This window comes from Hypanus sabinus, chromosome 19, assembly GCF_030144855.1.
Source record: "Hypanus sabinus isolate sHypSab1 chromosome 19, sHypSab1.hap1, whole genome shotgun sequence".
Classification (NCBI taxonomy): domain Eukaryota; kingdom Metazoa; phylum Chordata; class Chondrichthyes; order Myliobatiformes; family Dasyatidae; genus Hypanus; species Hypanus sabinus.
The window spans coordinates 79,144,089-79,170,060 of record NC_082724.1 but is presented as its reverse complement, the minus strand read 5'-3'; the positions used below and the strand labels follow the sequence as shown (position 1 = coordinate 79,170,060).

The window sequence follows — 25,972 nt, the reverse complement described above, 5'->3', positions numbered from 1 at the left end:
CGGAAGAGACGAAAGTTGGAGGTGGAGGAAGCCAAGAAGTCAAGCAAGTTCTTCATGCCCTTCTTTGAAAAGCCCGGAACAAGTATTTCGACACGTTCCATGGAGTTGCCTGCACCTGCTACAAGTTTGTTAGAATCCAAAGGTGGATCAAGTACAAACTATCAACTTCGGGCTTAAATATACCCATGGATTTGACCTCCACTGCAGTCTGTGGCAGAGCATGCCATAGATTTGCTACGCAATGGCTAAAAAATTCGTCCTTACCTCTGTTCTAAAAAGTCACCCCTCAATTTTGAGGCTGTGCCCTCTAGTTCTGGATACCCCCACTATAGGAAACATCCTGTCCACATCCATCCTATCTAGTCCTTTCAACATTCAGTAGGTTTCAATGAGATCCCCAGGCATTTTTCTAAATTTTAATGAGTACAGGCCTAAAGCTGCCAAACACTCTTCATATGTTAACCCCTTTATTCCCAGAACCATCCTCATGAACCTTCTTTTGACTCTCTCCAATGACAATACATACTTCTTGAGACATGGAGCTCAAAACTGTTGACAATACTTCAAGTATGGCCAGACTAGTGTCCTATAAAGGCAAAGTATCATTTTCTTACTTTTGTATTCTATTCCCTTTGAAATAAATGGCAACATTGCATTTGCCTTCTTCACCACAGACTCAATCTGTAAATTAACCTTCTGGGAGTCTTGCACGAGGACTCCTAAGTCCCCCTGCAGTTCGAAGTTTGAATTTTCACTGTTGTTCCTTTTACTAACTTGCATTATCATACATTTCCTAACACTGTATTCCATCTGCCACTGTTTTTGCATGTAGGTTGTGCTCTTGTGTTTCTTGTACATGGGATTGTTACGTATCCACATTTTCGTTTTCCTGGGAGTCCACAGCTTTGTTTTACTGGGAGTCCATAGCAGTTTACTGTGGGTGTCATGTGTCCCCAGTTTCGTTTTACTTTGAGTCCATGGTTTCGTTTCTGTGAGCGTTACCTTATGACGTATGCCGATGCGTCAAAGTGTTGAGAAGGAGAGTCGAAGGAAAGAGAGAGAGTCTGAAGACTTCAAGCTATTAGGGAACAGCTCACAATTGAGAAGGGTAAAGTCTCTTACCCATTAACCCAAAGGATTAGGTTAATCAGTGGCACACAGTGCATTATGGAGACATCTGTTCTTCGTATGATCCATGTGCGTGGATTTCATGACAGTCACTTTGTGGAATCTCTCTTCGTGGACTTCGGAACAGTATTCCTCGGCTGGGATCTTTGGCAACCGTTTCTTCGTTTGCTAACCGTGGAATCTTTGGAATTTGTCGAGATCACCTCGGTACTGCACTGTGAATCCACAAGTCTCTCCTCTGTGGATTACTGGGACTCTCTGAACTGCCACTGTAAGACTGTGCTTGAGTAAGTTTAATTAAGAACCGGTTCTAAGTTTGACTGTTTGGGAGCTATAGACGCATAATGCTGTTAACTTCTGTTTAAGAAAGTAGTTTATTTAATTTTCTATATTTTTGAGTAGATGTAAATAAATATAGTGGTTTTAATATTAAAACCCGACTCCATTTGTCATCTCTTGCTGCTGGTACGTTACGAAGTCGTAACAGGATGAAGGAATCACTCGCCAAAGCAGTGTTAATGCTGGGCGCCATGGTAGCACAGCAGTTAGCATGATACTATTACAGCTCAGAGCATCGGAACTTAGCATTCAATTCCGGGTCCTCTGTAAGGAGTCATCCGCGTGGAATGTGTGCATTTCTCTGGAAGCTTTGGTTCCCTCCCACAATCCAGCTAGGTTAATTGGTCATTGCAAATTGTCCCGTGATTAAGTTAAGGTTAAATTGAGGGCCGGAAGAACATTTCTGTGCTCTCTCTCAATAAAGTAAATAAATCAAAACCCTTTGTTACATGACAGGCTGGGTAGAATAGGAAGAGAGGACTCAGGAAACTTCAGGAATTCAGAAATTGTTAAGGTGTTTACGTCCTTCAAAGCTGTGACTGGGTCACTGATCGAAAGTGGGACTGACGCAGTGAGCTGTTGTGCAGTCAACCAGCCTAGACTGCATGGAGGGAAAAAGTGCGTGCCTCACTGTGCTTGATACGGTCTGTAGGCAGCTGGATGCTACCAGCGCTGCACCTCTCCATCGTGCCGCTCTGCTCAGTCACGGTAAATGCTGTAAGAGTCCGTCAAAAATCACAGAGGCTGGCACAGAACATTTGAGGCAAAACACAATACAAATCTGCAGAGTGGGCCAAAGTAGATAACCCTTCACAACCCCACGTCTCCAAGAACCCTGTAGAGCCCTGCGGCAGGTAAGAAGATGGGCACTGGGCCTGTGGGGGATTTGCAGAAGAGAAGCCATGGCTTTCATGCTTAATTGGGAAAGGGGAAAATTCAGAGAACGTAGAGGACGTGAGTTACCCCAGAATTGTAAAATAAAGTCATACACTGCAAAAGTCAGAAAGCACTCAATGATTATCTCCACTGATCGGTGTAACATTTGGTATATTGCTATTGAAAGTCTCCAAAGACGAGTGATGATAAATTGTGACCTGCCCCAGCATATTTCTACCTGCCTTTGAACAGCTGGATAGGGAATACATGTCATCAATCTGCCTCCCTTCGTGCCTTTTTAATCAACTAGGCTGAAAAATTACTGAACAGAAATAGTTCTTCTCAAATAAAATGATGCCACAAAATTAACCCCTTCTCTTGCAGTAACCAAGACAAAACTGAATTGAATTTCTGCCTGTTAATTAGTTGATTAATTTAAAGGTACTGCATAGAAAAGGCCCTTCTAACCCTTCAAACTGCACTGCACACTAACTCTCAACAATCCCGTTTTAGCTCTAGCTCAATCACAGGACAATTTACACTGACCAGTGGTCCTACTAACCAGTACATCTTTGGGCTGTGGGAGAAAAGCCAAGCATTCTAAGGGGAGAACATACAGAAACTTCTTACAAAGGACTCCAGGATTGAGCTTCGAGATGCTACGCCCCAAGTTGTAACAGCATGGTGCAAACTGCTACAAAACCATGGCACCACATTCTCAGTGCTGTTCTGAACCCCCCCCCCCCCAACACCACACCCCCAAATATTCCGGACTGTACAGGCACACACACACAACACACATACACACACTCACTCACACACACGTACACTCACACACACACTCACACACACGTACACTCACACACACACACACACACACACTCACTCACACACACACACACACACACTCACACACACACACTCACAGTTTCACACACACACACACACACACACACACACTCACACACACACTCACAGTCTCACACACAGACGCACACACACACGCACACTCACACACACACACTCACTCACACACACGCATTTTGACACTAGCCTGTACTCATGTACCCCTCCCTCAACCCAGAGTGCAATGCTATTACTCTCAGTACACACAAAGACAGATATTAATCAAACAGATCTTATCAAACTGGTTGAAGGATCACTTTCTGGAGAGGGGAGCCTGCAGGAACAGTGAGTAAAGGGAAGGACGGAAAATGTTAAGGTTTCCATCTCCACCTGACCAAAGCATTTCTTCACAATGATCGGACAGGTGCAAAAGTTGCCTGTGTAAGTGCAGGCAAGACTCAATTAGTATGCAGCAGTAATACACTCAGGAGATCCCTTCTCTGACAGTAATGCAAAGTTACAGAATCACATACCAGATGAGGCTATTTTGGCCCATCATTACCTGTGCTAGCTTGTTGAAAGTATCACTGAATATTCCCATCTCATACTTTTCCCTAGAGCCATGGGCAGGGAGGAAGAGAGGCAATATTACCCCTGCAATAATCATAAAACACATTACGTCATATGCCCATGCACACATTTACATGTGGTCTTCAACTGCCCTGCCAAAGATGGTCAAATTGAAATCTCAGTGCAAGTTTCTTTTGCCCAGTGAACCTGATCCCCACAACTTGTCAGGTAGTGGATAATGCACTGGATCACTCCTCATTCTGCTGTTACCTAGCATCTTGCCTGCAGAGAGTGTGTCCATATTTTCCCCATTGTGTTTTATCACAAGGATTACCAGGTTCAACTAGGAAATTCTCTGTTTGTATTGATCTGGTTGATCTCAGCCAGCAGTAGTAAGGGAGCTATGATAGCCCCAACTCTCCTGGGTTGCAAATTGAAAGCATAAGGTTGATTCCCCCGATTGTGGCAACCCCATTGTTGAAGGATGCCTGCATGCATGTCTGCTTTTAATGAGGCTTGGATTGGCCCTTTCTCTTAAAAGAAATGATAGGGAGCGTTTGATGTCTCTAGGCCTGTACTCAATGGAGTTAAGAAAGAAGAGGGCAGATTTCATTGAAATTTACTGAATATTGAAAGGCCTGGATAGAGTGGATGTGCAAGACTCCAGATTCCAAGTTCACCATCTCAATATGAAGGGAACTCCCTGTACAACTGAGATGAGGAAGAATTTCTTCATCCAGAGGATGGTATGGAATTTGTTGCCATGACAACTATGGCAGCTATGGAGGCCATCAAAACAGAGATTAATTGGACAGGGGATTAACAGTTATGTGGAGAAGGCGGTGGTGGTGGGGGGTGGGGGGGGTTAAAAATCCACAATGATTGAAGGACAGAGCAGTTCAAAGGGCCAAAAGGCCTAAGTTCTGCTCCTGTACCTTTTGGTATTATGGAAAATGAGATAAATTTGTTAATTCTTAATGGAATGTTTGGCAGGCATAGACTTACCATTTGAAATTAATGTCAATAACACAAGAGATTCTGGAGAAGTTTTAAATATCCATTGAAAGTCACTTGTCTCCTGGGGCTGTTTGGCCAGTGAAAGTGGACTTGTCATTTTGGTCCAATAGATGTACAATCCAGAGAGATGTATTGCATCTGAAATGTTCCATCTTGGGATGGGGATGATTTTGAAATAAAGTGAAAATAAAATATTTCCTTCACCTGAATGAGCACCAAATGTTTTCACCTTGGCTTTTAGTGAACACCTCCCTCTGTATTTAGCATAAGTCTTGGCTTAAAGGGTTAACAGCTTAAGGAAATACAGCCAGTTCCTTCCCTCAACATTGTCAGATCACCAATGCTGTTACTTACTGTGTGTGTAAGCAAAATATCATCTTGAGCAATCTTTAAGCTCCTTTATTTAATAATTGATGCAGGTCACATCAGCTTCCAAATTCATTTATCTTTATTATTCTTCCTTTTCTAGTCAGTGAGAGACCTTAAACAGATGCAGTCCCGTGTTTGCTTCTTAGCTGTTTCCTTCCATGCTTAATCAGAAAACTTGTACGTATATTGAATCTTCCACACTGTGACCATTTTCTAAAGGGCTTTCTTTAGACCACTGTAATGTTCCAAACACAGGCAGCCAACTTGAGCACAACAAGCTCCCATGAACAGCCATTGGGACTGATTGTAGGCTAAATGTTGAGAAGACCCCATCTATTTTAGCATTTCATTTTTGTCTGTTTAAGATGACAGCTGAAGTTTAGGGTTTTATGTCTCACTTGGAAAACCTACAGGGGCTCCCTTAGCTTGTGGTCTCTAATATTTGGAGCAGCACCATGTCCTCGTGGCAGTTCGCCCAATCCTCCAGAAGCAGAACATGTTGAAAATACAGGTTGGCGCATTCCATATTTTACCACCTATGAAGTCATCTGAAAGAAAGTAGGAATTCCCAAATAATTCTGCTCGGATCTCAAACAAGCTGAATATTTGCTCTCCTTGGACTTCCGAATATTGGACATCATATAAAAGACTTCCTGCTTCTTCATCTCTAGATCCAGCAACACTGTGCACTGTGCCTGTAACGAGATGCTAGGGTGTGTTGTTGGAGGTTTAAGCTCTGAAACCAAGTACCGCACTTGGCCTCACGACTTTGTGTGCCAATTGACTTGAAGCCAGTACTTCTTTATTCTCTAATAGGAACTGAAAATATTTCTTTTTCAACCTCTTCAATCTCTGTTACATTTACTACCTTGCCAACATTTAACAAATCAAGCAGTCAGCTTGTAATTCTATCTACAATATGCCAAAAATTACATTAAAAGCATAAAATCTTACAGCAATTTGGCCCACAATGTAGTGCTGTACTTTTAACCTACTTAACAACAATCTAACCCTATGTAATCCCCCTTTTTCTGTCATTCATGTACTCATCTAACTGAGTTTCTTAAATATCACTAATGTACTTATTGACATTTACCTAATATATTTAGATATTAACATTGAACCAACTATATCTTTTTTTTGTTTTAATGTTTTTTATTCTCATAGGCACAAGATCTTGGGGCCATGCACGTATTAATAAAAGGTTTGTCAGTCTGCTGGTCATGTAGCCTTCACATACGGTAACTGAATACCACACAGTATCAGAGTGGGTTTGCAAGTTATCATTAATCAGACTATATACACTACGTACAAGGGTTATAACATAAAGTCAGAGTCCCACTGTGCTGCAGCCCTTCCTCTGTAAATCAATAGTTAACGTCCTGGACAACAGTTCCATATATGTGAAGTAGACAGAGATGTTATAGAGAAGTACAAGACACTGCGTAATTAAAGTTCAAAGTAAAATTATTAAAGTATGTACAGTATATTTTACCTCATACTACCCTGAATAGTTATATCATTCTAGTTCTTGAACAGATATGGGTATGTCTGGCAACATTGCATTTTACTGTGGCAAGAATTTCTTTATTGAAAAGCCAGAAAGTGGAATACCACTAGTGGGAAGCACATTGCTTCACCAGGCTCAACATTACGTGGACCTGAAGAACAACTCTGAACTTTAACGTCTTATTTCAGTTCCCAGCACAGTCAAGGAAACCAATGAACTGGGGAATAATTTGATACTGACCTCAATTATTGGCCATTTTTATAGCCACGATATGGATTAAGGCAAATTTCAAAATCGTACATATATTTTGTAGTGAGACTGAGAATTAAAGAAACGGACTTGGCAGGGTTTTCTGATATTACTTGATTCTGTCTGCTGATACTTCTGACAGTACCATGAAGACTATTCCTTTAAACATTCAGCTCCTTGAGTCCAACAAAATTCAGTGACATGAGCCAAGTTATAAGAAAATCTGGAGCTAATCCACCCGTGGAGTTCAGAAGGAGTCAGTGCTGAGTGTTGGAGTATTTCTGGGCACCGACAATGATTCAGTAACATAAATAAATCCATTACATTTTCCCTACCAAGCCTGCAAATTTGGGACTGAGCCCTAGTAATAGAGTTGTGGTGTGTGGAATAATGCCTGTTCGTGTGATTTATAAGTTGTTATGCAATATATGAGGTTACTAGAACCAAAGAGGTAGCTCTTGAGCTGACTCCACCACTTGCAGGCTCCATACAATATACAGCATGGGAACGTGCTGTTCTGTGCCCCTACTTACACGTCCCTTTAGCACAGCTCAAAGATACATGATGAAACATCTTGGCCTAACCCTTTATTCCTTTCCATAGATGTTGTCTGACCTGTTGAGTTCTTCCAGCATTTTGTTTTGTTACTCTGGATTTCCAGCGACTGCAGAATCTCCTACATTTATGTTCTCATGTTTCTCATATCATTAAGACAGGCCCCCTGAGTCAATGCTGGCCTTTGTATCATTCTCAACTGTCCCATTCGCCTATTTTTCCTTATAACCTATTTTCTTTCACAAGTCATCAATTTGTCCTGATACTCCAGCCACCCACCTACATAAGGGGTAACTCCAGTACTGGAACCAATACTACCAACCAGTAACAGTGGGGAAAAACCAGAATCAGGCTTCATATCCCTGGCATATGTTGTGAAGTTTGGTGTTTTGCAGCAGCAGTACATTACAATACAGAGTAATACAAAATATATGCATTACAATAAGTTTTATATATAAAATTGAATCTGATGGCCAAGGTGAAAAAGCTGTTCCTTGTTTCTGAAGTGTTGAGCATGTACCTTTGGGCTGCTGTACCTCTTCCTTGATGGTAGCAGTGAGAAGAGGACACGTCCTGAGCGATGGGGGTCCTTAATGATGATTGTCACGTACCTGAGGCATCACCTTTTGAAGGTGTTGTCGATGCTGGAAAGGCTAGTACCCATGATGGAGCTGGCTGAGTCAGAGGGAAGATTGATTGTGTTTCCCTTGCAATAGAACATAGTTTGCAAATGAGGTCTATATATGGCTCATTCTTGTACACCAGCAGCTGCATTGTGGATTCTGTAGAGGCTGCCTGATCGCTGAGTTCCTCCAGCATTTTGTGTGTGTTGCTCGATTTCCAATATCTACATAATCCCTGTATTAATATCAATGGCATATGTCATGAAAGTTGTTGATATACAGCAGCAATCCATTGCAATCTTTTATAAAAACTACGAATTACAGTAAGAAATATATATATAAATGAAGTAAGTAGTGGAAAAAGAGAGCAAAAGAAGAAGAAGAAATAGTGAGGTAGTGTTCATGGTCTCATTGTCCATTTAGAAATCTGGTAGCAGAGGAGAAAAAGCTGTTCCTGAAATATTGATTGTGTGTCTTCAGGCTCCTGTACGGTAGCAATGAAGTGTTGTCAGCTTGCATTTCAGTTGCTATGGGTACCAGCACTGAAGGCAACCAGCCACCTACTGAAACAAAGATATGCTTCTTAATTATGTTCAAAGAGTTGAAGATTTCCAAAGCTCAGAAGCTGACCATCAAGAACCATTGATACTAATCCTACCTCAATTCCATTTTACTCTCCACACGGTGACATCAAATCAACTCATTTCCCACCCAGTACCATCTGATTAAGGAGGGATCCCACTTCCTTCTGAATGGGGAAATGTTTGGGGCAATTGACAATGGCCAGTTGATGTACTAACCAACACACTATTGGAGTGTGGGAGGACATCAGAGCAAGAAAAATCCACACAGTCCTATTGAACACAAGAGATCCAAAGCAACACATGCAAATTGCCAGAGGAACTCAGCAGATTAGGCAGCTTCTATGTGGAGAGGAATAAACAGTCAGCATTTCAGTCCTTTACCTTTTCTATCTATAACCTCCCAGCTCTCACTTCACTCCTCCCCCATTCACAAACCTCCCTCCTCCCCGGGCTTCACCTCTCACCTACCAGCTTGTACTCCTTCCATTCACTCCACCTCCCACCTTTCATTCTGGCTTCTACCCCATTCCTTTCCAGTCTTGATGAATGGCCTTGGCCTGAAACGTTGACTTGTTGAATTCTTCTGTCATTTTGTGTGTGTTGCACTGTAACGGTTACTGCAGCCAAGTGACAGCAGCTCTCCTGCGTTGCAACTTGATTAAGCAGAGTCAATTAAAGGGCCTCTGAGGAGATGCATACATCTGATGGTGCATTGTGTCAGTTCTTTTCAGACTTTCCCATTCAGAAAAAAGAAAGGCAAATAGTGAACCAAATGCCATCAGACATTCTGAGTGGGAAGTAATGAGAATAATTCCACCAGCACCATTCATCAAGATTGTATACAGTGGCCTTGTGACCTCGTCCTCAAGAACAATCTACCAATATTCAATTTCCTGCTACACACACCACCAGTATACATAACCTCTGGACAAAGTACTGTGATTACTATATCCTTGTTAAAAAGTCTTTGCCATTGTGTTAGCTGAAGCGAAGCTGGTTTCATACATACATGACACCTTAAATGGCACTAAGAAATAGGCAGTAGAACCTAATAAAATCAAAGCTTTCAGCACCTTTAGATTTATAATCAATAAAGAGAAATAAGCAAGCAGCTAATTTGCAAAAGGAACAGAAGTGATTTACTATAGACGTTCTGATTAAAGTTTGCTTGATTAAAGGGGGACCCCCTTCTTTTTGAATGGGGAGATGTGTGAGGTGCTCCTGTCACTTTCCTCATCTGTGTTCAATTTAAACTTCTTGTACCTGAGTTCAGATCTCTCACTTTTCAGCCTTAGAGTGAATTCTGCATTTCACTAATTCTGACCTCTTGTCTACCAGTTTTCTTCACTCCACCACTGATGTCTGTCTTCCATTGTGAAGACTAACCACTGGAATTCCCTCCCAACTTCATCTCTCTTGCTCCCTCTCCTTCCTTCTGAGTGTTCCTTAAAACCTGTCTTTTTGGCCAAGATTTCAACATCTGTCATTATAGAGCCCAGGGTATATTTGTTCTCCTAACACTCTAGTGAGTTGCCTTGGGTCACCCTTTGCTGTAAAATGGTGCTATATCAATACAGGATGTTATGGAGTATGGGCTTGATAAGCAACCCATATGTACACAGCAATTACTACTTCTCTTGTACGTAGGTCTTTCCAAAGCTCTACAATGATGGACAGAAAACGTAGGGGACACCAAATAGAAGCATAGAACGGGATGTTTTTGGGGAAGGAAGAAAGATCCATTGAAATAAGAAGAAAACTAGAGATAATCAGATTGTCACAATAGTGTAAGCCGAAGGACCTATATTGTGCTGTACTGTTCTATGTTCTAATATTTCAAGGAATGAAATGTGGATGGGATAAATGGGTATGACATTGATTGTGGAGTTCCAGAGATGGTATAAGTAAGTAACAAGGGAACAAGAAGGAAAGACTTGTGTTTATATAGCATCCTTTGAACAAAGTCTCAACTTTTGGACCAATGAAGTGTCTTTAAGGTCAGAAACGCAGCAGCCGAGTTCCTCATGGAAAATTCCCAGCAAGTGCAGATATTAGATCTTTGTAGAAGTAAAGTCATGTTATCTTATATGGCTCAGGTTTGCCTTGATTTAACATGTTATCAGAAATGTGATACCTTCAACAATGCAATATTCCCTCTGTGTGCAAAACCAGATTTTTTATCCTCAAGTATTTTGAGCATGGCTTTGCTTTCTCACTCTCAAGATAAACCTGGTACTCACTTAGCCATGGAGAAGCATTAAAAAGGCATAGGAATATAATCCTTAAGAAGTTCATTCAAGGGATTGTAGGGGAAGATGGTACTTTGAAGGGGAAAATTTTATCAAATGCCTTTGGACAAGAACATCAAGTAATTGAAGAACAGATGAAGAACATTTCTTGTGACGTTACAGTTCTGCCAGGTTTTTTCCAACAGGAGCCTGTAACTCTTTCCCAAACACCCACTCAACTGTGTGCTTCCTCTTGGATCTAGCTCTGCAAGCGCCAATAGTAATTTACGCACGTGGCTTGGCATCAAGTGAGTTAGGCCATCATGGAAGACAGCTGGGTTAAAATAGCTGTAGGTGATGAATTGGAAATAAGTGACAGGTGATTCCTGTTAATTGGGTGGACACTAAAAGATGACTGCTTGTGCAGGCCTGACACATTAATTTTTTTATTAGAATGCAGATGCTACTTTTATCTCCGGAGTTTTTCCAGAATTTTCTGTTTTGGCGATTCTCTCATAAAGAGATAGCTGGAAAGCCTTCATAGGTGAGAATTAAGGCTTTATGTTTTCCTCTCTTCACTCCTAAGCTAGAATATTCAGCTGAAGTTATAATCACATAATCAGGCAAGGGAGAGCAACTTTGCAACAAGGTGGTGCAAGAGTTAAACTACAATTCTGTCAGTGCAGATAAAAAATGAAGCTTCTATCAGATATTCAAATATTGGTGTAATGTCTCAATTTATGAATTTGTTTTGTTTAATATCTTACAGTGAAAATTATGCAGTAAAATAATCAATTTATCCTCTCAGTATTCAGACAAGGGTTTGGATATTTATTTTATTTCAGTAACTCCAGACATTGAGTCTGTAGTAATTTGAGAAATTATGGTTCAGATTTAACTGTTTATAGGCCAAATAGTTCCTTTCTCAATGAAGAAAAGACTTGCATCTCTATAACACCCTTCACTTTCCTTTAAGGCTATTGCCAGGCGTATTACTGGCAATGAGGTCCTTTATTATGTGTGTTCCTCCAAAAAATGCACAAGAGAGGAGAGAGACTCAGAATATCCTCTTATTCAGAATTACTTATCACATATACTTCAAAACATACAGTGAAATGTTGTCATTTGAGTTAACACCCAAGGGTGAGCTGGGGAGGGCCAGCCAGCACGTGTTGCCATACATTCCGGTACTAACAAACCATGTCGAAAAAGTTCCATAGAACAACAATTTTTCATAACAGACTTTAAAGTAATGTGAAATCTGGAACAGTGAATGTGAGACTGTATTTCCACTTTGAGTACCAAAAAAAAATCAGAGTGGACAACATCTTGATGATGAGTTTTGGCTGTTCTTCTACATCTTGTTGGTAAATGTGCTAATGACATCCACCAGGGAAATATTTTACTCGATCTTCACTAAAGAGTTGTCTGATCGAAGGCCAGTATCGGTGTGAGCATTGTCCGTGTCTTCATGTCAGTGAGTTGTGAAATCCCTGCTAGAGTTACTCAGAACCTTGCTCTTGTGAGGCAATAGCGGTCTTGATTAGATTTCCAAATGTCATTGGCCATCATTGTAATTGGAAGTACTATTTGACAACTGTTCGAAATTAAGTTATTAAAATCAGGTTTTTGAAAGGACAATGAACCTATGAACACTTCCTCAGTATTTTCCCTCTCTTTTTGCACTACTTATTTAATTTAATTTTCTTTTTTGAATCCACAGTCATCCCTGTGAAATGCATGGATTTTCCAAGTGTTCTAGTTTCCTTCCACAGTCCAAAGATAAACTGGGTAGGTTAATTGGTCATTGTAAATTGTTCTGTGATTAGGTTAGGGTTAAATCAGGAGTTTTCATGTTCGCTGTGAGATGCAGCTCGAAGGGCCTAGCCGATGCTGCATCGCTAAATTTTAAAAAATAGTAATTTATAGTTTTTATTATTATGTCTTGCACTCTACAGTTGCCACAAAAACAACAAATTTTGTGATGTATGCCAGTGATATTAAACCTGAATCTCATTCTGATTTTGAAATAAGTGAAACAAAAACCTATCTTTTGTTCAATGCAGGCACTAATGAGCTCCAAGGTGTGTGAGAAATGACATTAGTTCCACTGGAGAGTGTTTTAATCCCTGCTTGACTTAATGCCAAAGTTTCTGTTTAATCATACAGGAACTGGAGGGAAGGGCAGGGTCCCAGTATAGAACTGCAGATCAACATAAAGGACCACAGTGCATGACTACTCAAAACCTCGATGGAAGTTCATAAGAGGAAAAGGGCAGTACGTTGCATAAATAAAGATTATGTGGCACCAAATTTGACATGAAAAGCCAGTGAATATAAGAGTACTTGCTGAGTAAGGATAGAAGTACTGTGGTTTTAAGTTTCAGGGAAAGAATGTTACAATATTGGATCAGTTTTGATTTCAATGCAAAGTGAAAGCAAGGAGGGAGATTAATCAAACTTGTATTTATGAGGAATGGAGGAGTAGGAGTTATGGCCATTTTAGCATCAATAACATTAGAATGAGATTGAGTGAGTCAGCTACTAAGGCTGTTTTTTTTTGCTAACCTTTCTTATGATGCAATAATTCATTATTGCATTGTTATGATGGTCAGCTGACATTTCTAATGAAAGGCCATTTCCCTGGAGTAGTCTAATCAACATTAATAACCCCTCCTCTTCAGCACCTCTTCTACCTTACACAACTATTGCATTCCCTTTGCAGGAAAAAAAAGAAATATTATGCTTGAGCTATCCAGTCTAATTCTGTTGACATCATTGGTAATCTTGTTTGATCAGTGAACACATTGTCCCAATTCTACTCTTTAATTACGAGAGGTTCTTTTGATACCATTGTTTTACTACCATTTCTGTGAACGTACAATAAAATAGAGAAATTAATCCTAATCTTATAACTGTCAACATTTTTATAGTTAGTCAACCGTTTTTTTCCAGTTTCTTACTTGGTACATCATTACAGTTGAAAACATCTACTTTTAACTGTTAAAGTAGTGGATACAGCCCAGTACATCAAGGAAGAGCTTAATGAACCCCTGAACCTGGAGGACCAGTGGACCACACTTAATCTGGCCTCTTCCCTTTGACCCTACCAAGAGCCAAAGCATAAGGTCTTGACTCCAGCCAACATAGCTTTCTGGGTCATTGAGGCACGCAGGCCTCCAAACCCTATGACAAGTTTGTGGTCCTTCTAGAAGATTCAGATTTGAATTGAGATTTATTTATCACATGTACATTGAAACAAACAGTGAAATGCGTCACTTGTGATAAAAACAAACACACGAAAGGATGTGGTGGTGGGGGGGGGGGCAGCCTGCAAATGTCAGAATCAGAATTAGAGATTTGTTGTCTTGCAGAAGCTGGAAAATGTGTTTTGGCTTCAGCTAAGGTAATGTTTTCCACCTTTAGGAATGTGTGTCAGCCGAGCAGGATTGTGGGATATGATAAAAGATTCTAGGGAGCTGTGGGGAAGAGTTTTCTGAAGAACAGTGGTCTGTTGGTGGGAGCTGTGGGGCAGGGCACAAGTGAAGATGCCATTGGAAGGCGAGTCCCCATAGTAAGAAGTGCTTTGTGCAGGTGAACAAGGTGAACAAGGAGGAAGAGCCAAGACTCCTGAGAGAGCCCATTTGTTCAAGACGGTCTTCAAGGGGTGCTCTCATGCAGACCCTGGGTCCAGCATGTGAGTAAAGAGATACACCCCCGACTACACCAGGTTGAGCTCCGAGGTTAGGCGCACGTTAGACTGGTTTGACTAGAATCGACCCTGTAACTGTTTGTTAAGGTTGAAAATTTGGTAAATATGCTTTCTTTATCATTTCATGCTGGTGTAGGATCCATCATTTCTGGGCACCGATAACTGTGTGTGGGTAATATTTGCATAGCATTCCCTCATTTAGAGGTTCCTTTAATCAGAACATCACAATGTTTGGCTGAACTCCAAATCATAGTAATTCCCAAATGTGTATTATTTATGAAAGGTGGCCTTTTCACCACTGAGTCACGTGGCTATTAGCAGAGTGAGCTCATGAGCCAAGTAAAAGGGTTACATTTGTAGGAGGCTCATCGAAAAATGCTGTGTGAATGCTGTTTAAGGTTTGATTAATCAGCTTATTTGTGTGTTTAAGCCAGTGTTTCAGATAGTGTTTGTGAACGTGAGGTGCACTGTAATTAAAGTACTTTACTATGAGTGTGCGGGGATTAAGGTTTGATGCCATTCAAAATGGATATCCATAAATAATGATTGAATGGGTGGATGTCCAAATTCAAAACCACCTGCCACTTGGAGTGCAGATTTCTGTACAAGTATTGGGGAAAGCTCTGCTGAATGAACGGCACTTTGGCATGTCATGTTAGTCCAGGTTACCAGTAACACAACTGCCTCATGAGGCAGGGGCACCTGGAGAGGTGGGGCCATAAGAAGTCCATACCTCTAGAGAAAGGGAAAATGTGGCTCACACACACAAAACCAGAGTTAAGCTTTGCTCTGGTCATTGCATCACAAGGTTTGTTTATTCACTATGAAACAGACCTGTGGCCCTTCAAACCGCTCCACCCAGGAGCCCCGATAGCTGGTACAGCTTTGGAGTGTGTGAGGAAACCAATACATTCCACAGGGAGGACATACACACTCCATAATACCATTCGACATAGGAGAAGAATTAGGCAATTTAACCCATTGAATCTGTTCCACCATTTAATCTTGGCTGATCCTTTTTTATTCCCTTCTTAGCCCCATTCGTTGGCCTTCTCCCTGTAACATTTGATGCCGTGAATCAATTAAGCTCAACCTTAGATACACCCAGTGACCTGGTCTCCACAGCTGTCTGTGGTAATAAATCTCACAGATTCACTACCCTCTGGTTAAAGAAAGTTCCTTGCATCTCTGTTTCAAATGGATGCCTGTCTATCCTGAGGCTGTCCCTCCTTGTCCTAGACTCCCCCACCACAGGAAACATCCTTTCCATATCTACTCTGTTTAGGCCTTTCAACAGTTGAAAAGTTTCAACGAGATCCCCCTCACTCCATGCTTCTAAATTCCAATGAGTACAGACCCAGAGCTATCAATTGTTTCTGGTTTAATAAGCTTTCATTCCTGGAATCATCCTTGTGAATCTCCTCTGAACCCTCTCCAATGCCAGCACATCTTTTCTGAGATGAGGAGCCCAGAACTATTCACAATACTCAAAGTGAGGCCTCACCAGTGCCTCATAAAGCCTCAACATCACATCCCTGCTCTTGTATTCTTGAAATGAATGTTAACATTGTATTTGCCTTCCTCACAACCAACTCTGCCTGCAAGTTAACCTTTAGGGTGTTTTGCACAAGAACTCCCAAATTCCTTTGCATCTCAGATTTTTTGGATTTTCTCCCCATTTAGAAAATAAACTGCATCTTATTTCTTCTACTGAAGTGCATGACCATGCATTTTCCAGCATTGTATTTAATTTGCCACTTTCTTGCCCATTCTCCTAATCTGCCTAAGTCCTTCTGCATCCTACCTATTTCCTCAACACTATCTGCCCTTCCACTAATCTTCATATCATCTGCAAATTTGGCAGAAAAGCCATTTACTCCGTCATCTAAATCATTTATATGCAGCATAAAAAGAAGTGGTCCCAACACCGACCCCTGCGGAACGCCACTGGTCACTGGCAGCCAGCTCCTTGCAGGTGATGGCAGGCAGAATGGAACTCTGAACTCCAATTCCCTGAGCAGTAATAGTGGCACGCTAATTGCTACCGAGCTGTAATAGAGTCACGCTAATCGCTACCGAGCTGTAATAGTGTCACGCTAATCGCTACCGAGCTGTAATAGTGATGAGCGAATGGTGCCCAGTACTCACTCTTTGTGCTCTCTACAATATAAGGTATTGTAGAGAGCACAAGGAGCAAAACCCGTTCTAACATTGAAAGAAATAATCTGGGAAAGATCTTTGCATTAATAATTTAGACAACATAAGCCCTATAGGAAAAAAAGATGGGAGAGAAGGGAGGGAGCATCATTAATGTACATCAAACACTAAGTAGTATAGATGCACTAAAGCATAAGTATTACTTCAAAGTTAGCAAAAAAAAACTAGGTCAAAAGTTATTATCAGATTAGTGAAAAATACTTTTAGATAAGATATTAGGAGGAATTTCTTTTCATGTGTAACAAGTGGGATTTGGGCAAAAGCTGGGATTTTCAAAAGAAGTGGATGTTATAGTGGGTGATTCATGTGGCAGCAACACAACACATAAAAGTATGCAGACATGCCAGTTGTTGTCCAGAATGGGAAGAAATGTAATTTTGACTGTGCCAGATGGGGTGGTTTGAGTATTTCAGAGTCTGCCAACCTTTTGGGATTTTCACAGATAACAGACTAGAGAGGGAATGGTGACCAGCAGTTCTGTGGGAAAAATGTCTTATTAATAATAGAATTAAGAGGCGGATGGCCAGACTGGTTCAAGCTGACAGGAAGGTGACAGTAACTCAAATATCCACATGTTACAACAGTGGTGTGCAGAAGAGTTTCTCTGAAAACGAAACACGTCGAAACTTGAAGTGGATGGGCTATAATGTTAGAGAAACATGAACATAAACTCAATGGTCACTTTACTAGGTACAGGAGGTAGTTAATAAAGTGCCTACTGAGTGCAAATTTTACTTCATTGTTGTAACCAGATAGACATTTTTTTTTGAAAATAAGGATATACTTAATTGGCTGTTTGCTTATAAACAGAGCCTGACTGAGTTTCTGTGTGATTGCCAGAATTGAACCTGGTTTAGATCACTGACTCCTGTCACAACCCCACTCACACCACATGACACACTGCTCTTATGAAGCTCAGAGAATAGATTCTGCTGTTAGTACCTCTCACCCAACACGCGTTCTATTTATTTACAGATACAGCGTGGAACAGGCCTTTCCTACCTCTCAACCAGCAATCAAACAGTGCTACCCAGCAGCCCCTGACAATGTCGATTTAACACTAACCCAATTTGCAATGACCGACTAACCTAACTAGTGCGACTTTGGACTGTGGGTGGAATCCAGAACACCTATGAAAAACCACTGCCATGTCCTACAGGGTGGACATAGAGAGAATCCTTATGGAGGATGTTGAAATTGAACTCCAACCTCCATCCCAAGCTGGACCAGTGTCTTGCTAATCTCAACACTGCATGGCATCCACTACAAACTACTGCGATTTGTAGCTTGAACTGGCCTCATCCGATTCCCATTCTCCCAATCGTGTGTCTATCTCATACTTTATTTCACCTCTTGTATTCTAGAACTCTGCAAGTGCAAAGCCACTCATCTAATTATTTACTGTATTCCACCCGTTGGCAATGTCTCAGGGCATCGTAGGGCTGAAGTATTATTCATTAAAGTGTGACAATGCATTTGAGTCAGTGGTAGAGAAACCTATGTCACCCAGCATCATGAGGAGTTCTAACCTCCTGAACATCCCAGTTTCAAATGATCCTCATTAGAAATACACTCAAGTGGCCACTTTATTAGGTACACTTGTACACCTGCTCATTAATGCAAATATCTAATCTGTCAGTCTGTAGCAGTAACTAAATGTAGAAAAGCATGCATAAATGGTCAAGAGGCTCAGTTGTTGTTCAGACCAAGCATTGTAATGCAGAAGAAATGTGATCTAAATGACTTTGACCATAGAATGATTGCTGGTGCCGGACGGTTTGGTTTGAGTGTCTCAGAGATTACTGGTCTTTGGGGATTTTCACTGGCAACAATCTCTGGAGTTTGCAGAGAATGGTGCAAGAAACAGGAGACATCCAGTGAGTGGCAGTTCTGTTGGTGGAAATGCCTTGTTAATGAGAGAGATCAGAGGAGAATGGCCAAAGCTGACAGGAAGGTGATGTAACACGTGTGACAACAAGGGTGTGCTGAAGAACATTTCTGAATGCACAGCACATTGAATCTTGAAGGAGATGAGCAACAGCAGCAGAAGGTCACAAACGTACTCTCAGTCGCCACTTTATTTGTTACAGGAGATAGCTAATAAAGTAGCCTCAGTATATGTAAATAATAGCACTGGGAGTGAAAGTAAACAGTTCAGATTATTGAACTAGCTCTGCCATTTAATAAGGTGAAGGCTAAACTGACTGTAATCCCACCTGCATTCTGCTTGCACTGTCATCTTGTTCTCCAAGATACTGCCTTAAATATATTCAAATACATTCACACTTTGAGGAAAATGTTCCAAAAAATATTTCCTTATGTCTTCCCTAAATTAGCAAATTCTTAGCCATACCCACAAAATGCTGGCAAAACTCAGTAGATCAGACAGCATCTATGGGAATGAATAATCAGTCCTGATGAAAAGCCTCAGCCCTTATTTATTTCCATAGATGCTGCCTGACCTGCTGAGTTCCTGCAGCATTTTCTGTGTGTTGCTCCAACATGCGCAGAATCTTGCCTATATGAATCCTTAGCCTTGCTGTCTTTGCTGTCTTCAAACTGCAACATTTCTGTATCTTTACCTCTCTGTTTCTATGGTCCCTTTAATGCAGATCTAGCCTCACCTAATACTTCCCCCGAATGTGACTCAGTATGAGGTTTGGTTGATAAGTTCACTATTAAGCAACTTGAGATATTGTGCTATATTTTAGGGTTACAACGTTATTCCACATTGTTGCTGAGATAAATGAATGCACCATTTCTCGGCAACTGAAGGCATTTTGTAGCTCTGTTCAAAAATGTTTGAGAAATTCGATTAAAATTATCTGAAATTCACTCATAATGCCACTGGAGCAAGGAAATTGAGACTGATCATATCAATACACACAAAACGCTGGAGGAACTCAGCAGGTCGGACAGCATCCATGGAAAAGAACAAACAGTCGACGTTTCAGGCTGAGGCCCTTCTTCAGAACTAGAAAGGAAGGGGAAGGTGCCAGAATAAAATTGTAGGGGAGTGTAAGGAAGATAGACTGAAGGTGATATATGAATTCAGGTGGGTGGGAAAGGACTGGAGAGGAAGGAATCTGATAGGAGAGGAGAGTGGACCACAGGAAAAAGGGAAGGAAGAGGGGCACTATGGGAAGATGATAGGCAAGTGATAAAAAGTAAGAGGCCAGAGAGAGGAATAGAAGAAGAGGGAGAGAAATCAATATTTCAGGTTGGAGGCTACCCAGACAAAATATAAGGTGTTGCTCCTCCAACCTGAAGGAGGCCTCATCACGGAACAAGAGGAGGCTATGGACCAACATGTCAGAACAGGAATGGGAATCAGAATTAAAATATTTGGCTACCAAGCTGCAAACCAATGTATGCAGGCCTGGAAGATCTTATGCTGGAATTTATCGGTAAAGGAGACCTTTCCAGTTTATTCCTCTGGGCCAAGGGGTGAAATGCTCTGACCAGCTTCGTCAGTGCTGAGCTATTCACTGCATGCCATTATCAGAAAGTGGAGAATGCTGGTCCACTGTGGTAATGCAAGTGTGTCCCAGCCAACATATGCACATCAGCCTCCCATAAACAAGGATGCAATGATGGCCAGATGATCTGTTTTTTTTCAGTGATGTGATCAAAAAATTAAATATTGGCCAGAATACTGAGGAGATCTTTTCCCCTCAGAGGCCCATATAGAAATTTATATTTTTACCAATTTTAGAGGTTTACTTTGACAACTGTGTCTCTGCTGCCACCAGTCTCAGCCTCTTCCCCTTGCAACCCCACCCCCATCTGCACACTTTTGCCCTGTTCTTTTATTAAAGAATGCCTGAGGATCTTTTGTGCCTGGCTGAGAGAACTGGCGGAAGCTTAGTTTAATTTTTCATCTGAAAGTCATTGCTGAACTGTTGTGTTATGTAACAAAGATTTCCTTGTTCAGTTGGAGAAAAAGAAATGAAATGCAGATTTTCTTTAATCTGTATAATTAAATTAGCATCCTTTATCTGAAGGCCCTGCAATGTGATTCTCCTCTCTTAACACTCAGCACCTCTTGCTCATTTATCCTGAAGAAGGTACAATGTGACGCCTTCAACTGATAAAACCAAATATCTTTGGATAGATTACACTTCTAATTTTGAACTTTATTCATCATTTATAATGACAGTACTTGACTTCATTCCATCTATGTAACTTATTAATTCATTCCTATCAATTGAACAAGGCAAGATAGACTCCATAAAGTCTATATAGATAAATCTAACTATGTTGAAAGGCTAGCACATATTGTGTCACAGCCTGAATAGCTAGGCTAGAGTCATCTAATGCAAATAATCCGTCTACAGACTTGAGTAATTAATTAAAGTTTATTTACTCGTGCTGTGGTTAATAAACTTTTAAAAAGGTCTTTTCACTGATTGGGATTACTGGCTTCCAAACACACACGCACACACATATGTACGCAAGCATATACACTCATAGATACACAGACACTCACACGTAAACACACAGAGGTCACGGAGTCAACCTACATTTATTCTCTGTTTAACATATTACTTACTCACTCGAGATAGTGAAGGTTAAGCAACTTAGATTCCAGCCGAATTGATGTTTGTAAGGTGGTTTATTTTCCTTAATTCTTCAATCAAAACTCTTCTAATTCTAAATTTAGAAAATCCCAGTAGAACTTATCATCATCATTAGACCAGAAGACAGAAGAGCAGACTTAGGCTATTTGGCCCATAGAGTCTGCTCCATAATAATTGATGTACTTTCCCTCTCAATGCCATTCTCCTGTCTTTTCACTGTATTCTTTGATGCCCTGACTAATCAAGAATCTATCAACCTCCACTTTAAATGTACCCAATGGCTTGTCCTCCACAGCTGTCTGTGGCAATGAATTCCATGGATTCACCACCTTCTATAAAAGAAATCCCTCCTCATCTATGCTCTGAAAGGACATCCTTTTAGTTGCAGGCTGTGGAATCTGGGAAGCACAGGACTGTCCAAAGGTCTTAGGCAGATACATTTAGCAAAAGTGCCTAAGACCTTTGCACAACATTGTAGTAGCTTTAAGTATTGCAAAGTACTGCTGGCACAAAAATAAAGCAAAGGAACCTGAATCTGGTATGAGTCTCTATTGTGGACTGAGAGTGGAAAGGGGGTAGGGAGAGGGGAATCATGGTTGGAATAGGGGAAGGGAGAACAGAGGGAGTGGTAAGCACCAGAGAGATGTTCTGCTATGATCAATAAATGAATTACTTGAAATCAAAGTACCTTGCCTGTTGTCTCAGGCTGGGTGTGTCTGCACCTCCACCACCCTTCACCCCTGGCACTCCTTCTCTGCCACCCCTCCCATGGCGTTCCACACTCATCAATCACAAAATCCTTTGCTCCCACCAGCTTTACAGACTTGCTGTCTGCCCCACATGACAAATACAGTACTGTGCAAATGTCTTAGGTACCCTAACTACCTATCTATCTATCTATCTATATATATAATACAGTGCAAAAGTCACAGACACACACACACACACACACATATATATATTTATGTGTGTGTGTGTGTGTGTGTGTGTTTGTGCTCCTGTGACTTTTGCACTGTCTGTATATTTGAAATATATTGGAAAGCAATCTAATGCTCCTGTGGCCCTGACCTTTTCACAGCAGAGGTGAGTCTGACAAGATTAGGAAAGGAGAGTAAGTTCAATAAGATAGTGGGAGAGACCATAAGATTGGATAATCATTAAAACCAAGATAGCTACCAATTAACATATTAATTGGTTTATTATTGCCACATGTTATGAAAAGCTTCATGTTTGCATGCCTTCCAGACAAATCATTCCATACATACCTACATTGAAACAGTACAAAATGAAAAAGAACAGAATGGAGAATATAGTGTTATATTCACAGTAAAGGTGCAGTGCAGGTACACAAATAATTTACAAAGGCAAACAATAGATCAAGAGTATATTATTCAAAGGGGTACTCCCCGGTACAGAGAATGTGGATTTGATAAAAGATTTCAAATAGAATCTGACATGCTGATTCAGCCATGAAGAGAATTGATTTAGATCTGTGGTTGAAGGTAAAACATGTGTAGTACTGAAGTGGGCTAGAAAAGCTAAACGTCCTGTATCGTGCCTCTATGCTGTCTGGGCTGCGTTTCATTTGGGGAAGAAAGTGGAAATTTAGACTTTAACCTTATTTTGAAGGGAAGACTAAGAATAAAGATCTATTAGGGATTGAGGAAGGACTTAAAGGAATTACAGAGGCATGAGAGAAGAACTTGCCTTGATGGATACTGGCAGGGATGACAGCAGATCAGAAGTGGCTGAAGTTCCTGAGAGGAGTTCACAAGGCACAGGATAGATATATCCCACAGAAGAAGTTCTCAAATGAGAGGGTTAGGCAACAGTAGCTGACACAGGAAGTTAAAGAGTGCATAAAAGCCAAGGAAAGGGCATATAAGGTAGCAAAAGTGAGTGGGAATTTGGATGATTGGGAAGCTGAAGAGATAGCAGATGCATTGGTCATGATCTTTCGACAATCACTTGATTCTGCCATTGTTCCAGAGGACTGGAAGATTGCAAATATCAGTCCACTCTTTATGAAGGGAGGAAGGCAAAAAGAAAGTTAGCCTAACTTTAGTGGTTGTGAGTGTGTTGGAGTCCATTTTTAAGGATGTGATTTCAGGGTACATGGAGACCAATGATAAAATAGCCAAAGTCAGCATGGTTTTTGTGAGGGGAAATCTTGCCTGACAAATACGTTAGAGATCTTCAAAGAATTAACAAGCAGGATGGACAACCTGGAGACAGTGGATGTCATTTACTTGGATTTTTAGAAGGCATTTGAAAAGGTGCCACACATGAGGCTGCTTAACAAGATAAAAACCTATGATGTTACAGGAAAGACACTGACATGATAGAGGAATGGCTGACAGGCAAGAGACTGCAAGTGGGAATAAAAGGGGCCATTACTGGTTGGTTGCTAGTGGCTAGTGGTGTCAAGGGTCAGGGGTCAGTATTGGGACAGCAACTTTTCACATTATTTGCTAATGATTAGGATAGTGGAATTGGTGGCTTTGTGGCAAAGTATGCAGATAATATGAAGATACATAGAAGGATAGGTAGTGCTGAGGAAGCAATGCGATTGCAGCAGGACTTAGACAAAATGGAAGACTGGGCAAAAAAGTGACAGATGGAATACAGGCTACACAGGCAGAAAGGGAAGGGGTGGCCACTAGACAGCATAGCAGTAGGCAGGTAGTGCAGGAATCCCCTGGGATCGTCTCCCTCCTAAACAGATATACTGTTTTGGATATTGTTGGTGGAGATGTCTCATCAGGGGAAGGCAGCAGCAGCCAAGTTCATGGCACCATGGGTGGCTCTGCGGCACAGGAGGGAAGGAAAAGGAGTGGGAGAGCTATAGCGATAGGGGATTCGATTGTAAGGGGAATAGATAGGTGTTTCTGCGGCCGCAAACGAGACTCCAGGACGGTATGTTGCCTCCCTGGTGCAAGGGTCAAGGATGTCTCTGAGCGGCTGCAGGACATTCTGGAGTGGGAGGGTGAACAGCCAGTGGTCGTGGTGCACATAGGTACCAACGATATAGGTAAAAAACGGGATGAGGTCCTACAAGGTGAATTTAGGGAGTTAGGAGATAAACTAAAAAGTATGACCACAAAGGTAATAATCTCTGGATTACTACCAGTGCCACATGCTAGTCAGAGTAGAAATAGGAGGATATTTTAGATGAACACATGGCTTGAAAAATGGTTCAAGGGGGAGGGATTCAAATTTCTGGGGCGGTGGAACCAGTTCTGGGGGAGGTGGGACCGGTATAAACAGGACGGTCTGCACCTGGGCTGGACTGGAACCAATGTCCTAGGGGGAGCGTTTGCTACTGCTGTTCAGGAGGCTTTAAACTAATGTGGCAGGGGGATGGGAACAAGTGCAGAGAGACAGAGGGGTGTAAAATGAGGGTAGAAGCAAAAAGTAGTAAGGTGAAAAGTAAAAGTGGCAGGCAGGCAAATCCAGGGCAAAAAGCAAAAAGAGCCACTTTTCAACATAATTGTATAAGGGCTAAGAGTGTTGTAAAAACAAGCCTGAAGGCTTTGTGTGTCAATTCGAGGAGCATTCGTAACAAGGTGGATGAATTGAATGTGCAGATAGTTATTAATGAATATGATATAGTTGGGATCACAGAGACATGGCTCCAGGGTGACCAAGGATGGGAGCTCAACATCCAGGGATATTCAATATTCAGTAGGGATAGACAGGAAAGAAAAGGAGGTGGGGTAGCATTGCTGGTCAGAGAGGAGATTAATGCAATAGAAAGGAAGGACATTAGTCTGGAGGATGTGGAATCGATATGGGTAGAGCTGCATAACATTAAGGGGCAGAAAACGCTGGTGGGAGTTGTGTACAGGCCACCTAACAGTAGTAGTGAGGTTGGGGATGGCATTAAACAGGAAATTAGAAATGCGTGCAATAAAGGAACTGTAGTTATAATGGGTGACTTCAATCTACATATAGATTGGGTGAACCAAATTGGTAAGGGTGCTGAGGAAGAGTATTTCTTGGAATGTATGTGGGATGGTTTTCTGAACCAACATGTCGAGGAATCAACTAGAGAGCAGGCCATTCTAGACTGGGTATTGAGCAATGAGGAGGGGTTAGTTAGCAATCTTGTCGTGCAAAGCCCCTTGGGTAAGAGTGACCATAATATGGTGGAATTCTTCACTAAGATGGAGAGTGACATAGTTAATTCAGAAACAAAGGTTCTGAACTTAAAGAAGGGTAACTTTGAAGGTATGAGACGTGAATTAGATAAGATAAACTGGCAAATGATACTTAAAAGGTTGATGGTGGATATGCAATGGCAAGCATTTAAAGATTGTATGGATGAACTACAAGAATTGTTCATCCCAGTTTGGCAAAAGAATAAACCAGGGAAGGTCGTGCACCTGTGGCTGACAAGGGAAATTAGGGATAGTATCAAGTCCAAAGAAGAAACATATAAATTAGCAAAAAAAAAGCGGCACACCTGAGGACTGGGAGAAATTCAGAGACCAGCAGAGGAGGACAAAGGGCTTAATTAGGAAAGGGAAAAAAATTATGGGAGAATGCTGGCAGGGAACATAAAAACTG

At 41.3% G+C, this 25,972-nt stretch overlaps 1 protein-coding gene across 3 annotated transcripts in view; it reads left to right on the top strand.

Moving 5' to 3' along the window:
• The window catches only part of LOC132378088 (semaphorin-3F-like), a 336,771-nt gene that overhangs the window by 109,993 nt on the left and 200,806 nt on the right, over positions 1-25,972 (top strand). The window contains exon 1 of one of the 3 annotated variants that reach the window (XM_059944834.1): positions 2,058-2,321. The exons of the other annotated variants lie outside the window; for them this stretch is intronic. The gene's annotated coding sequence lies outside the window, so the exon portion shown is untranslated. Of the gene's footprint in view, positions 1-2,057; positions 2,322-25,972 lie in introns of those variants that run through there. 3 annotated transcript variants of the gene reach the window in all.